General features: G+C 38.4%; 1 protein-coding gene and 1 long non-coding RNA gene across 4 annotated transcripts in view; one reads left to right on the plus strand and one right to left on the minus strand.

Annotated features, from left to right (window-relative positions):
- The window catches only part of kcnt2a (potassium channel, subfamily T, member 2a), a 1,068,826-nt gene that overhangs the window by 797,210 nt on the left and 257,793 nt on the right, over window positions 1-13,823 (minus strand). The gene's annotated exons all lie outside the window — the stretch shown is intronic.
- Window positions 1-13,823, plus strand: part of LOC138763539 (uncharacterized) — a 289,909-nt gene that overhangs the window by 189,486 nt on the left and 86,600 nt on the right. Inside the window, exon 6 of the long non-coding RNA XR_011357637.1 lies at window positions 1,118-1,235. This is a non-coding gene — a long non-coding RNA (uncharacterized lncRNA). The remainder of the gene's footprint in view (window positions 1-1,117; window positions 1,236-13,823) is intronic.

Here is a 13,823-nt window from a genome sequence, read left to right on the forward strand (position 1 = left end):
TCCTGAAACATGCAAGGTGATGCATTGTGGAAGCCAAGAAAAGCTATGACTTGTACAGGTTATGGTTGGACATGAAGGAATGTTGATGAACATAGTTTTCTTAAAGTGGCAAGATAGATGGATATATTATGAAGAAGGCACTTGGCATATTAATATTCATAGGTGCTGTCAAAGAATGTAAAGTTGGGCTGACATATTGCACTTTATGAAACACCACAATTGGAATATTGTGTGCAGTTCTGGTCACCTTGTTACAGAAAGGATAGTGTGCAGAGGAGGTTCACCAGGATGATGCCTGGATTGGAGAAGAGATTTGAGAGGATAGGAGTGAAACATAGAACACTACAGAACAAAAACAGGTCCTTTCAGCCCTTCTAGTCTGTGCCAAACAATTTTTATTTTTGCTTAGTCCCACTGACCTGCATCTAGTCCATAGCCCTCCATACCTCTCCTATCCATGTACCTGTCCAAATTCTTCTTAAATGTTAAAATTGAGCCTGTATTCACCACCTCAGCTGGCAGCTTGTTCCACACTCCCGTGAAAGACAATACGTTTTTTCTCGGAACAAAGGATGGAAGAGCTACAGATAGGGTAGAGAGTCAAAATCTTTTTTCCCGTGGCAGGGACAAAAAACAAGAGCCCATACATTAAGGGTGAGAAGAAGGAATTTGAGGAGGAATTTTATTTTTTTTTTTTTTACACAGAGCTGTAGTTATGGAAAGTAAATGTTGGAGTTAGATGGAATCATAATATTTATGAGAAATTTCAACACAGGTCTACGTTTACATTTTTAAAATGTATTGAGCATAGAGAATTAATATCGGCAAATATGATTTGCGTAGATGGGCATAAAAGTCGGTAGCAATGTAGTGGACTGAAGGGCATATTACTCTACTCTGTCATTCTCTGCAGCCACTTTATCATGCTTTTAGCTGAATAAAAATTGATGACATTTATTCTTCATCACTAACCCATTGTATAACCAGCCACGTGAGGTTAAATAAAAATTGGAACTCTTGGAAGAATTCTGTATTGCTTTCTGGTGATTGAAACCTATCAATTAATAAATTGAGTCTTGTTTAATGTTATTAAAATCTGATTTTTGCATTCTCTTAGGCTTTGAAGGCAGCATTGTAGACTGACCAAAATATAATTGAGGATTAAAGCAAACAAGCGATTACACTGGCAACGCATGGAGTGAGAATATCCAGGGAGGCCCTCCATTATCCAGATGGTAATCTTTACTTTACCATCATTTCTCACCAAATTTATTTGTAATGAAAATGACTAGCATTATAAAATCTAAGTCACTGATAAGAACCTTGAAATATATTCCCTATGTAGATAATGGAAAGCAATGTTTAAAAAATCTGCTAAGTCATAAGCACTTCATATTCTTTGAACAGATGTTATTATAAATCACTGTCAGCTACAGTGAAGTTTCAACTAAATATTAATCTGCTGCAATGTGATAACTATTCTAAATTAAAGCAACTCCTAAATGTTCTTGCAGTGCCAATGGAAACTATTTAAACTGCAATGAATCATAGATCTTCAGGTAATTGATGAAACAACTCGTTTTTGCAAAGGTCACACTTTATTTTTTTTCTTGAATGATCTGCAACATTGGCAGGTTTCTACAATAATGGGATGAGCTCCAAAAGGCATAGTTGTGTTTATGCAGAAAAAGTAGCAGCTCTGAATGGGCCTCCCAGATCTTGGTATTCCTCCTGAAAAACTAGGTTTCTCTTTACATACTCATCTCTTCAAAACCCAGTCTCCTCATTGCTTTACATCTGAAATCAATGACTTGTTTTTTTATGAAAACTGTAACCATTAATTGAAAGTTTTCTTATGACTATGCGGTACCCATCAGTTCAGAATCCTCCCCCTACATTCCCACAATTTACTCCCCAATGCAGATAATTGAAAGTAATGTTTAAACATATATATTAACATGACAGTCAAGAAAGAACAATCAATCGTCTCTTTGAATACTAATTAAGTTTCAGCCTGTCTCCCCCTTGTCCCTCGACAACTTTTCCAGGTGCACCACCAAAAGCATAGTTGCTGGATGTATCACAGTGTGGTAAGCAAGCTGCCCTGCCCAAAATGGGAAGAAGCTGCAGAAGGTAATAAATACAGTTCCAAACATTGCACAAACTTCCCTCCCCTCCCTAGACATCATCCATATCTACCACTGCCTAAGAAAGGTAGCCAGCATAATCGAAAGGCCCATCTCACCCTGGACACAGTTCCTCCCATCAAGGAGAAGGCTTAAGGGTGAAAACACAAAACAACAAACGAACAGACAGTTTGTTCCTCACAGCCATCAGGCTCCTGAATGAACCCCACAAGAGTGCTTTCATGCCATTGATCTTCCTTTGAATAATAATTTCATACACTGTACCCTACACACTACTGCAAGTAATATTAGAGATAACATGTTAGTCTGTTCATATAAAATCCCTTATGGCTGTACTCAGTACTTTGTGACAAATAAACAAGCAAAAACAAGGTTATCCTGCGCTAATTTTAACCTTCATCTTTCTCATTTTGTCCTACAAGAGCTCTCCAAATGTGTTTTGTCTAAAGTTCCACCTCTCATTTCCTTGTTGTAATTGCTAAGTATCTGTATCCAAATCAGTGCCTCTCCTGTCTTGAAGGGAACTAATCTTTTCAGAGTTTACTTTCAACTGTCCAATTGCAGCCAAATAATTTTCTACTATGTTTTGTTTACATAGCCACTGCATTCCAGGATATTATTCCCAAGTTTCCAGAACTAAGTTTATGTAAAAAAGATCAGAATAGAAATGAGGGACTCATTTGGAAGAATGGGAGGTGATATTATTGAAATGTGTAAGACTTTGGGAGAGCTTGAGTGGTGGAAGCTGTGAAGATATTCTCCCCCCACCCACCCCTTGGGTATAGGTGTCCAGCAAGGGGAAAAAGCTTCAAAACAAGAAGTTGCAAGTTTGAGATGGAAATAAAGAGGAAATTCTTCACTTAGTGAATCACAAGATTTTGAAACTCTACCACAGAAAGTTATAGAAGTTGATTTGTCCACTTTATTCAAGGCTGAAGAAATATTTTTTTGGGGGCAGCAAAAGATTAAAAGATTATGGAATTAAGACAAAGAAATAGAGTTGGCATAATTACACTGAATGATAAAGGAGACATAATTTGGTCTACTTGTTCTATCATATATGTATTTTGGTCCTTAATTCTCAGCAAACCCATTATCTTCTGCAATTAAACATTAATAAGAATGAAGCAATTACATTCAGTTCACATCATAATCTCTACTCTCTCACACTGATTCGTTTCTCCGTCTCACAACTGCCTCAGACTGAAATTATTTGACTGATGTGAGTTTCAGATTATAAAACCACCCCCATGACATTGATTCCCTTCTCTATAGTGTTTCCTTCTCAAAAAGTCACAGTTTTCCTAATGGAGTGAAACAAGAAAGTCTGCAGATGCTGTGATTGTAGTGAAAACATAGAAATGCTGAAAGAAATCGGCATGTCTCACAGCGTTCATAGGATATTCTGATTACAATGTATTGGTGGTATTCTTCCTGAAATCAGTTTGCTTCTGAAGCCTTTGGTACCACCTTCAAGTCAAGTCATCACCTTTATCATTCATACTATGCTTGCACAGGTAAAGGTAAGTTAGTAGCCCCTTTTCCACTGGCATCCTATGAATGTTGTGAGACATGCCAATTTTTATAGGTAGCAGTGATATGCAGAAAAGGTCACTTCTTTCATTATCTATTGCGCAGAAGGTGGAGTTATTGGAGATGTTTGATAGCAGGTATCTGTGTGTCATCTAATGGAAGACGATGGTGTGGGATCGACCACCATATATGATTTGAGGAAACAGAAATAACAGTGGTTGAACATTTACAGTGAGAGTGATGACCACAGACTGATGAATAAAAGAAAAATTTTGCAAAAGGGAAAAACATATATATTTACTGAGTGCTTATTGAGTGGTCTCCTTGTAATGAAACAAGCTCCAAAATTCCATGATGAACTGAACTTTGAGAGTGAGTGTGAATATTCATGTTTGGCTGAAAAATTTTAAGCATCGCAGGATAAAGAATTTTAAAATCGGTAGTTAAAAAGCTTCTGTAGATTATGATGCAGCTGAACGTTACATAGATGAATTTGCCAAAATTATACATGATCAAAACCTGAGCCCAGAGCAAATTTACAATTCAGATGAGACAGCTCTAAGCACCATCAGGTTTCAAGAACACCCAGGACAGGGTGACTGTTCTTGGGTGTGCAAACATTGCAGGCATATATAGCTTAAGATTAGCAGTGCTTGGAAGGAGTCAATAACCTCACTGCTTTAAAGGAGAACAAGGTTAACTGTGCATTATTATGCCAATAGGAAAGCATGGGTAATGTAAGAAATTTTTACTGATTGGTTCAATAACCACTTGATACCGGCTACACAGGCTGGCATGGAAGAAAGATGCAAAAATTTATTGCTTCTAGACAATTGCTCTGCGCATCCCCCACTGAAGTTCTTGTAAGAAATAATGTGTTCAGTATTTACCTTCCCCTTAATGTTACATTGTCAATACAGCCTTGTGAACAAGCAATTTTACGCTTAAATGAAGAGAAACCACAAGGACTTTTTTTTCTGAACTGCGCGCACAATGCAGTGAACAGAGGCGTAAGCATTAAAGACTTGAAAACTTTCACTCCAAAGAATGCAATTTATGCACTTGTTAATGCATGGAGAAATGTAACTGAAGCAACTTTAAAACATGCTTGGTATAGATTTTTCCCATAAACAATGTTCAATGAAAATGAGCCCACAAGTGAAGACTTTGGAGGTTTTCGTGTCAGTAACGAGAGGAAGAGGATTGCTAAACTCATTGCCTACGCCAAGTGTTACAGCAGAAAATGTAAACACATTAGAGGTAGTTGGCATCAAAGAAGTGCTGAATATTGACAATGATAAGCATGAGGAGAGTAGGAATGAGGATGAAGACATTGTGCATACAGGTGAAAAAATGCCCATTGATGATATGGTTAAAATGTGTGATCAGTTAATTGGTGGGATAGAACAACGTTCATTTATCATGAGATTATAGCTGTTTATTCAACTGAAGAGAGACTGCATAGACAGAAACCTTTTTTAATTAAAGAGACAACACTGGAAGTTTTCAAAAAGAGTTCATTCTGATACAATGTTTGAGCTGTAATGTGCATTTATTGCATTGTTTGAGATGTTTGCAATGTCTGAGCCAGTTTTATTTTGAAATTTTACTTTAAAATAAAAAGATGCTGGTCTTTATTTATCTAAATTCATTTAACACCACACGCCCCCTGTTTTGTGCGATTTTGAAACATTGCATTTGCTTAAAGGGACCATCATTTTAAAATGATTCTAAAATCTGGAAGATTCTGAACAACAGCAGGTGTCGAGTCCTGATGATTCCAAATAAAAGTTTAGGCACCTGTAGGTGTTTCCCTTTGAGGTAAGACTGAATAGGCAGGGGTTTTCTTTGGAGAAAGAAAAACTGAGGGAAGATTTGAAAGAGGTATACAAAATAATGTGTCATGTGGATAAAGTGGACAGGGAGAAACTTTTCCCCACAATGAAGACATGAAACCAAAGAGCATTGGTTTAAGATGAGAGAGGGTTAGAAGGGATCCAAGAAAAAAGGTTTTCACCCAGAGGTGGATGGAATCCAGAATGCACTATTGAGGGGTAATGGAGGCAGGTACTTTCACAATATTTCAGAAGTATTTGGATGAATGCAGTACTTAAATGATCAAGTGTTGAATAATGGGATTAATAAAGATGGATATTCAACAGTCATCATGGACATAGTTGGCCAAAAGGACCCATTTCGATGATGTATGACTCTATACTGTCAAATACCCTGGCCAAATTAGGTATAAAAACATACTTTGTGGCTATAATGAAATATCAGTAAAAATTTTGCAAGATGAAAATTTACCGTTTAATTTTGTGCAAGACATCCCATATTAATTTATACAACTACCCACACAATAATAAATGAATAGCACAATTGACTGTATTCTTTTATTGTTTCAGAACATGATGTCCTGAATATAATTTAACAATAATTTGATTTACGTAGTATTAGCATCAAGGCTGATTCCACAAAGATGTTACAAATTCTGCATTATTAAACAGCATAAAGGAAAACAACATTATTAAACATTCACTCATTTCTTTAATCTGTCTTCGAGAAGTTTTGTTGGAAACTTTCTGCCAGTGTTTTTGTCCCCCCCTTTGGATATAATGTCTTCTTTTCAGTGAGAATGAAAGTGCACTCCGGAATGAATCCAAAGACTGATAGTTGACAATCCTGAAGGGAATCATAAACATTCTACGATTTTGCTCCTATTTTGAAAATTCAAGACATAGTTCTGCCCAGCAAAGTGGAGGCTGCTTTTATGTTGCTTCAGAACAGCTCCTGAACATGCACTTAAAAAATACAGAGCCTTATAAACTAGTTCCAAAGCCACTGCATCCCACTTCATGTCAATTAAAAGGTATGATTATTTTGATTTCTTAGTCTTTATGATTTTCTTTTACTCCAATGAAGCTTTAGGCATCTTTCTAAACAAATGTTTATTTTTTTTAAATCATTTTGTTACAAAATTCAGATACGAGAAAAATATCATGAAATGCTGAGTCTTTGATGGTGTTGACTGTTGCTTCACCAGGGATTTCTTATTATTTTTCTGTAATGTTAAGGTTATGCACTTTGGATTTAATATCTCTAGATAGTATCCAGTGTGCTTTAAAGGACGCCACATTTTGTGAACATTTGATCATGAATCCTTTTGAGATGGTCATTTGAAACAGGTGCATTGACACATGATGTTACTTGTTCATTTATTAATCTATGTTGTTTCACAAGAATTGATAGGGTAAACAGATTCTGTTATCCCCAGGGAAAATTATACAACAGCAGCTTTTAAGAAGCTTCTCACTCAACAAATGTATATAAAGGCCATGGAGGGATATTTATTATTAGCAAGTAGTAGTTTAATTTGGACAGCACAGATATGTGGGCTAAAAGGCCTATTCCTATTCTGTTTATATTCTGTGATAGCCTAGATAGAAATTTTGTGTTTTATGACATTTGATTTTATGCTGTTTCTCTTGGCTTATGTTAAATTTATGTTTATTTTTCATAATATACCTCGTACAGCGAGAAGGACTCTTCTGCAAACAGGCCAACAGGTTATCCCTGACATTATAAACACAGTGTGGCCACATTAAAACACAAGCATTGGGATCCATAAAATCTCATCACAAAAAAGTGTGGTTGCACTATATTAGGGTTCCAATTAATTGTACTGGTTACAGTTGAAATTAACCCACGCTGTGTTGAGACACTTCGGTGTCGTAGCATTTCGAATCTCTCTGCAATTCGAGGTCACACTTACCTAACCCAATGATCCAGTACTTATGTTTGAAGTATTGGATCATCTGCGTATAAACCCATGTCTTTCCAGATATCCCTACTCCTGCCTGGGAGCCCGACTCCCATCACATTATATATGAATTTGCGTTAAATCAGGGTGTGTAAAATCAGGGTTCACTAAATGTATTGAGCACAATTTGCAGAATACAGGTACTCCTGACTTATGACCTACTCAACATGTCCATCTACACATATGACTTTTTTTTTAAAAGGTACAAGAAAAAAATATAAAATTTACGTGGTTTATGTTGTATATGACAAAATAGAACAGGGAATCAGGGCATGCAAGAGCCAAAATTTGTGTATTTATCTTGGTAGTCAGCGTTCAGGATCCATAGACTGGGAGCGGCCATTTGATTCCTGTGCACGTGTGAGTCTTTAGTTTGGGCATATGTGGTGGGTTCATGTATTGGTGTTCGGTTGGTGCATGCATGAGAGTTAAGAGCGCAAATTTAATATCATCAGGGCACTTGACTCTCGTGCATGCGCCAACTGAACTCCAATATGTGAACCCACCGAGCAAGTGCCAACTGACCTTCAATAAGTGAACCCATTGCGCACACGCCATCTGAACTCTGATACAGAACCCACTGTGCATGCGCCAACTGAAGACTTACATGTGTGCACAGGAATTATGATGGCTGTGCCTAGCCTATGGACCCCAGAACACCAATTTAAAAAGTAAGTATGCACATTTTGGCATTTACATCCCCTGTATCCCTGCTATTTTCTTTAGGCAGTCCTTGTACCTTTTCTTTGGTGCACCTCTGTCACGGTGGCCAGTGGAGAGCTCGCCATATAATACGATCTTGGGAAGGCGATGGTCCTCCATTCTGGAGACGTGACCCATCCAGCGCAGCTGGATCTTCAGCAGCGTGGACTCGATGCTGTCGACCTCTGCCATCTCGAGTACCTCGACGTTAGGGGTGTGAGCGCTCCAATGGATGTGACCACCGCCAGTGGGCTGATAACGCCTCAAACCGTGCATCTTGGCGCCTCACAGTTTGGCGGGCAGCAGCCTCCTTTGAAGAAGACCGCAGAGCCCACCTCTCTGACAAAAGGCAAAGGAGGAAAAACCCAACACCCAACCCCAACCAACCAATTTTCCCTTGCAACCGCTGCAATCGTGTCTGCCTGTCCCGCATCGGACTGGTCAGCCACAAACGAGCCTGCAGCTGACGTGGACTTTTTACGCCCTCCATAAATCTTCGTCCGCGAAGCCAAGCCAAAGAAGATCCCTGCTATACTTTGTAAAATACAACAAAACTCTATGATGAAAAAAAATTTGAATAAAAAGTTTGCTTTAAGACCTTAGTACTCCATGTGCGTGGGCAAAATTCTGACTGATATCCATTCCGAGATACGACTGATCTTTTGGTCCTAATTACAGTCATAAGTCAGGACTACCTGTATAGGATTGCAATGAAGAGGAAAACTAAACAAGGGCAGTTCGAGAACACTGCTATGGGGTTCATTCAAGAGCCTGATGGGTGCAGGAAAGAAACTGTCTTTAAGCCTGCTGCTACATGCTTTACATTTGCAAGCCTTTGCCATGAGGGAAGGAGAGAAAAGAGAGTGTGTCCAGGGTGTGGTAGGTCTTTGTTAAGCTTCCCCAGACATTGATCATTTCTGGGGCAGCTCCAGAAGAGATTTATTGTGTAGCAGGCATTTTGCCAACTGCAGCTGGCAGCATTCCCATCTTGTGGGACTGTCCTTTGCTTTTAGCAAAAAAAAAATGCAAATGTTTTTTTGCTTTTAGTGATAGTTTGACGCAAATGGTATAAATGCATTTATATCCCCTCATTTAACCACTGGAGGAAGTCCAGCAAAATATGGTTTTGTTCTCTGGGGAGTTTAAGCAGATTTGAAATCTTTACAAAGTCATCATTGTTAAATGGTAGGCTGTCATCCATCCTTAACACTTGTTGAACACTAAAAACTCAAAGAAGTGATCAACTTCTGCGATTTAGAAATGACCATTTCTTTAACTAAGTATCAACCACAGTCATTATCAATCAAAAATAAGAGATGATGAGCGGGTTGAGCTGTGAAAGCAACACTAATAATGCATTAGTCCCACACATGGCAGTGGGACCAGACAACATACTGTGCAGATCAACTGATGGAGCGGCTGATGAAGAACTTCTACTCATCATTGCAGGAGTCCATGGTTGCCGCTGATTTTGAGGCAGCAATGCAACCATCATTCAAAGAGGGTACAGTAACAAGCCTCAGTCACTACCACCCAGGGGCATGGACCTCCACCATAATGAAATGTTGAGAGTATTTGGTGATGGAAAATATCAAAGCACACCTTCAGGAGACACTGGGCCCATTTTTATTCACCCACAGATGGAACTGTTCCATTGATGATGCTATAACCTTGTCCCTCCACTCAGTGTTTAATACATTCATTCTCCAGAGGCTCATGGACCAGCTATCTTAGCTGAGACTCAACACCCCTCTCTGTAAAGAGGTGGAAAATCTCATATGGTGTGAGAATAATGTGGACAAAAAGATGATTGTGGATTTTAGGAGGACCAGGGATGACCACCCTCCACTACATATTAATAGCTCAATGGTGAAGAGAGTGAAGTTGAAGTTACTCTGAGTCCACTTAAGAAGTGAATCATCCTGGAATCAAACCTCCTCGCTGGTCAAGAAGATGCAACAGCACTTCCTGAGAAGACTGAAGTGGGCAAGGCTACTGGCAACCATCATGTCAACCTTCTACAGGAGCTCTGTTGAGAGCATCCTGGTCGGCTGCGTCAGTGTAATAGATTTGCTGTACAGCATCGTTACTCCCATTGAGATAAAGATACAGAAGCACCAGAGCCAGAACCACCACGCTGATCAATAGCTTCTTCCCATGGGCATAGGTATCATTTTGCTTGTATGCTTGTTTTGCACTGTTGTACACTGTGGACTGAAACACTGTTTCATCATATTGCACTGGTACAATCAGATGAAAAATAAACTTGAACTCACTTATTATTGAACTAAATAGCCTTTGGCAAAGTTGTTGAAAACTTGACATTGTGATTTCTGGCATGCAAGATTTGGTTGCTATTGGGTTTAACTAAATAATGTGCAATGCAGAACTAAAGATTTTTTGATTAAAAATCATTTCACAATTCTTCTATTGTCTTCAGAAGCTTATCACAGGATAGCATCAATAACCTCAGAACAAAAGATCTCAGGTCCATGTGACTGAGAGCTCTTTGTGAACGTTGCACAGATCACGTGGCAAATGTGAAATATCACAAAAGGGTCAGCTTTCCACTTCTGCCAATTATCTGCCACAATATGCTTTGCTGCAACTTCAATTTTGTAATGCCCAATCTCACATAATTAATAGGCTGTTCTGCAATCACTTCTTCACAACTTAGTTGCAGGCTCAGAATGATGCTGAAGTTAATAGGTGGGAATTAACATCCCAGGTGGATATGTGAGATGATAATTAATCTTTTGGAGATTAACTATTAGCAATCAACAAGAGCTTAGTGGTTGTATTGTTAAACAAGCCCACTAATAACAGAGTCAGAACTTTGCAATTACTATTAACAGGAATTGGTGCAAATTTTAGATGTATCTAATGAAAGACAATGTTTCTCAAAATGAACGATGCTGAACCAAAAACAATTTATTTGCCATAACGATAATACGTGTATTCATATTGTTATGAGCCAGAGGACCCCAAAACCCAGCAGCAATAAAAATTCACCAAGACAAATTGTTTCTTAAACAAATGTTGCTTTTAATTATCTTTAAACATGAAAGCAGGATCAAACTCTAACTTATTACTATTAACTTAACCCCCTTCTAATTCTAAGTGCACATGTATGTCATGTGTGTGCAAGTTCAGAAGAGTTCTTTGATTAACAGTTCAATCTCACTTCTCATTCCTTGAAGTTCACCAGTATCAGTCAATTCTTATACTGTGCACAGAATTTAACATTTATTAATTTCACCAAGCTTTCCTGCTTGAAAGGTTCTTGCTGGATTCAGAGAGATTTGTTGCTCATTGCACATGCACACAAAAACTGATTCCTTCAGATCAGCCACTTCAGTGTATTGCCAAGGAAACTTGTCCCATCAGGGTTTTCCAGATGATAACCTCTTTCTTTCAGGTCACCACAGAGTTCCTTTTTGTTTCTCTTATTTCAAGAGAAACATTATACAGCCATCCATCTCCTTTTGTATGGACCACAAGAGCTTTGAACAGGACCACAAGAGCTTTGAACTCACAACCAGTCTTCAAAATGGGGTTTTCCACAAGCTTGCCAGCTGAACTGTAGAACTGAATTCTTTCTTTCTCTCTCTCTCTCTCACACACACGCGCGCTCACACACACGCACACACGCACGCGCGCGTGCGCTCACGCACACACGCACGCACACTAATCTTCGAGTCTGTTCATCTGTTACTTTCCAAAACAATAATCCATTATTCCACAGCATGTCCAATTAACACCTACTTGTGAAGTCCTTTTAGGCATTCAAAGTTTTTGCAAAGGCACTTGGAGCCTGGAATATCTGTCTTGAGCAGAGCTCCAGCATTTCAAATGAGATCTGTTTGAAGTTTTTGTATCTGTGTGTGACCCAAATAAAAACCCCACAATTTATCTTCCGAAAGCATATCTATATACAATATAAAATATAACAATCTGTCACAATCTTTGTTTTTTGCAAGAAAACAGCACCAAAATTAACTTGACTTACAGATGTAATCAAATACATATCTTACATTGGACCATGGCTGGTGGCTGTGCAATGAGTAGTTTTGTTCTGCTGTTTGATTAAGCAAACTGCATACTTGCTAGTTTCAGTTCGCTTCCATTTCCATATAGTTTGTCAGATTAATAAGTGTGCTACCTTCAAGCAGAAAGTACAGAAGTCCAACACCTTGAAATTCAAGGACTGCCTTTTCACCAATAGGTAATCAGGCTCATCAACCTTCCTGTACTACCCTAACCACAATACCACAGCTTATATTTTGCACCACTAGCCAACAGTGAATATTTATTTTGTTTTTAAAAGTATTTTTGTAGATTTTAATAATGAACTTGTACAAACAAAAAGGGTATAATTCAAGATAAACAGATTTTGTTTATCACTAACATCTAACATACATAAATTGTAAATTATATTCATAATTCTAAATAGTATATACCTTTTTTGGAAAAAAAAGCAAAAAAAGAAAAGAAAATAGAGGAGAAAAACTTAAACCCCTTACCTAACTATATTGTCAGATGTTATATACATTCTTATACCACTGACCACAACTAGATTATTCAATTATTCCTAACCCTAACACTCCATTGCTAAAATGTGAATTCAATTCTAGATCATTTGACAGGACAATTGGTCAAAAAAATTGTTTAACAAAATATTGTGGAAACACTCAAAACAGCAAAAGGTTCAAATTCTCCTGCTGAAATTATAATGATGTAACTATAGCTGTGCAACTAGTGGAGAACCAAGAATCAGTTTTTGACCATCAATTGTTATCTATTTACATAATGAATCTGAGGATGGAACAAAATGCAAGGCTTTCAAATTTACCAATAATACAAAAATAGATGGAAGGGTATGACAAGTTGTGGATTTTTTGAAACAAGATGCACATCAAGTATTTGGGGAAAAAAAGTTGTGAAATAGAGTTCAAGGGTGGAGGATGGAGCGTGGGGGTCATGCACTTCAATGATGATACTCTCCTGTCCGTATCAGAGGATGATGTGCAAGCAGCCTTCAGAAGAGTGAATCCGAGGAAATCATCAAGTCTGGATGGAGTAACTGACTGAGTATTAAAAACCTGTGCTGACTAACTTGCCAAAGTGTTCAGATACCTTCAACACTCACTCCAACAGGGCATGGTACCCATCTGCTTCAAACAAGGGTCAATCTTACCATTGCCCAAGAAGAATGTGGTAACCTGCCTAAACGACCATCAACCAGCAGTACTCGCATCAGTGTTGAAGTGTTTTGGAAAGGCTAGTGTTGAAGAATATCAGCTCCTGTCACAGTGGCAACATGGATCCATTCCAATTCACCCACCGAAGCAATAGGTCAACAAAAGATGCCATCTCACTGGCTCAAAGCACTGAAACTCCTGGACAGCAAAGATGCATACATCAGGATGCTCTTTATCTACTACAGTTTGGCATTCAACACCATCATCCCTTCACAATTCATCAGCAAACTCCAAGACCTGGGACTTCATGTCCCACTGTGTAATTGGATCCTGGATTTCCTCACCTCCAGACCACAATCAGTGAAGATTAGCAAGAACATCACCTCCCCGATCTTCATCAGTACCAGAGCACTACAGGAC

This window comes from Narcine bancroftii, chromosome 5, assembly GCF_036971445.1.
Source record: "Narcine bancroftii isolate sNarBan1 chromosome 5, sNarBan1.hap1, whole genome shotgun sequence".
Taxonomy (NCBI): Eukaryota; Metazoa; Chordata; class Chondrichthyes; order Torpediniformes; family Narcinidae; genus Narcine; species Narcine bancroftii.